This window comes from Apium graveolens, chromosome 4, assembly GCF_009905375.1.
Source record: "Apium graveolens cultivar Ventura chromosome 4, ASM990537v1, whole genome shotgun sequence".
NCBI lineage: Eukaryota > Viridiplantae > Streptophyta > Magnoliopsida > Apiales > Apiaceae > Apium > Apium graveolens.
Genome location: NC_133650.1, coordinates 56,952,198 through 56,954,797, shown reverse-complemented (window position 1 = coordinate 56,954,797; position 2,600 = coordinate 56,952,198).

Genomic DNA, 2,600 nt, shown 5'->3' with positions numbered 1-2,600 from the left:
GATTACTTTCCAGCCAGCATTAATGGAAAAGATCAAGAAGTGTCAAGAAGAAGTTATGGAACAGGAATTGAATACTCTGACAGGAGAAGAGTTATGTACTTAAAAGGATTACAAAGGTTTGTTTAAGTTTTCCTCTCGCATTTGGATTCCTAATGTAGCGGAATTGAAGAATGAAATATTACGCGAAGCGCACAACTCTAGGTTTTCTATCCACCCTGGTAGCACAAAGATGTATCAAGATTTAAAGAAGCACTTTTGGTGGCCAAGAATGAAGAAAGAGATTGCGGATTGGGTCAGTAAGTGTCACGTATGTCAGACGGTAAAAGTAGAACATTAAAGGCTCAGTGGGTTGTTACAGCCTTTGGGGATCCCACAGTGGAAATGGGAAGAGATTGCAATGGATTTTGTGATAGGATTGCCAAAGAAAAGATCGAATCACGATGCTATATGGGTAATCATTGATAGATTGACCAAGTCAGCGCATTTCCTTCCGATCAATGAAAGGTATTCTTTGGAAAAGCTAGTTAAAATATATTTGGATGAGATAGTCACCAAACATGGGGTACCTGTGTCTATAGTATCAGATCGAGATCCAAGATTCAATTCAAGGTTCTGGACAAAATTTCAAGAATGTTTAGGAACTAAGTTAAAGATGAGCACCGCTTATCATCCTCAAACTGATGGCCAAAGTGAGAGAACGATTCAGACGATCAAAGATATGTTAAGGGTATGTGCTTTGGATTTCAAGGGAAATTGGGATGATCATTTGCCGTTGATAGAATTTTCTTATAATAACAGCTACCATGCCAACATTGGGATGCTACCCTACGAAGCCTTATATGGACGGAAGTGTAGATCACCTCTGTATTAGGACGAGGTAGGGGAAAAGAAAGTGTTAAGACCTGAATTAGTACAGCAGACGAGAGAGGCAGTGGTATTAATTCGGAAAAGATTGGAAGCCGCTCAGGACAGACAGAAGAAGAATGCAGATTTACATCGGAAGGACATAAACTTTGAAATAGGATCATTGGTATTATTAAAAATATCGCCATGGAAAGGATTGGTTCGATTTGGTCAGAAAGGTAAGCTGAGTCCGAGGTATATAGGACCATTCGAAGTTTTAAAGCGAGTAGGAAAAGTTACGTATGAGATAGCTCTACCCCCGCAATGGCAGCATGTTCACAATATGTTCCACGTATGCATGTTAAAGCCATATATCCCTGATTCGAATCAAGTAATCGAATATGAACCAATCGAGCTTCAATCAGATTTGTCCTATGTGGAGCAGCCAATCCAGATATTAGATCGTAAAGAGCGAGTACTTATAAATAAATCCATCCCTATAGTTAAAGTATTTTGGAGAATCCCTAGGGTAGAAGAGTCTACCTGGGAATTAGAGTCAGATATGCTTGACAAATATCCTCACTTGTTTAATTAGTTAAGATTCTGGGGACATAATCTTTTTAAGGGGGGAAGGATATAACGACTCGTACATTTTTGTAATATATATATATATAATTATTGCGTAAGTAATTAAATAAAGAATCTTATATTGATTATGGTTCCTGTGTCTTACTTGCTATTGTTTATATGTGATTGTGGGATTGCGTGGTGTGTTTTTATGATTAATTGTTGCACCATTTTATTTTTGTTTCATTTTTAAAAAGTGATTTTATGACAATCTTATTTTCAAAATTATTTGGGTTGTCTCTAAAATTGTTTTTATGACTTTACAATTTTAATGATTATTTTTGGGATTTTATAAAATTTACAAATCAATATTCTGTTAATTATTTATTCTTAAATGATTTTCTGATTTCATTTAATTATAAAATTCATATTTAATTTCCGAATTCGTCAAGAATCATGAAACTCATATTTTATTACGGTCACAATATTCTGAGAATTTTAAAATTATTTTGGTAGTTTTCGAGATTAATTTTACCCGCGCCTAGTTTCGCTTAAATGTGAAAAACGGATAGTAGTTGCATTTTAAAACTAGTTTAAAAATCTCGAAAATCTTATTTTATTAACTTTCAGATATTTTGAGAATTTTGGGGTGTAAAATTTGTAATTTTCGGTAAATTTTGCCAGGCAGCTTGCGCGTTATTTTAACCAGAAACGAATCAAATAGTTATATAATTGATGTCAGGGACACTTGTAAACAGTTGGAGTGTTGTGTTTGATATGTCTCTGTGCCTTATTTTCTTTCCCTTTTCTCTGTTATTTCCCCTGTACCCTTCTCTCTCCTGGTTCACTCTCCTGCTCTCTCTCTTTCACTCGAGTCTCTCGGTTCTCTCTTCTTCCTTTCAATTTTTTTCTCGCCTTGTTACATCCTTACACTGGTAATTCTTTTTCCGCCTGTTTCTCCTATTTTGCTATTATTTTCCCTTCTTTTCTTGCCGCTGTTGCCGCCGACGATGGTGTGGTTTCGTTCGGTATATATATACATGTGTATATGTGTGTGTGAGTATGTGCATATCTCTGTGTGCATGTGTGAGTAGTGTGTGTGTGTGTGTGTTGCGCGGTGGCGCGTGTGCGGCACCGCCGTGCGATGTTGTGCGGCTGTGTTTTGGTTCTGTTGTTCCTATTCTGTTGGG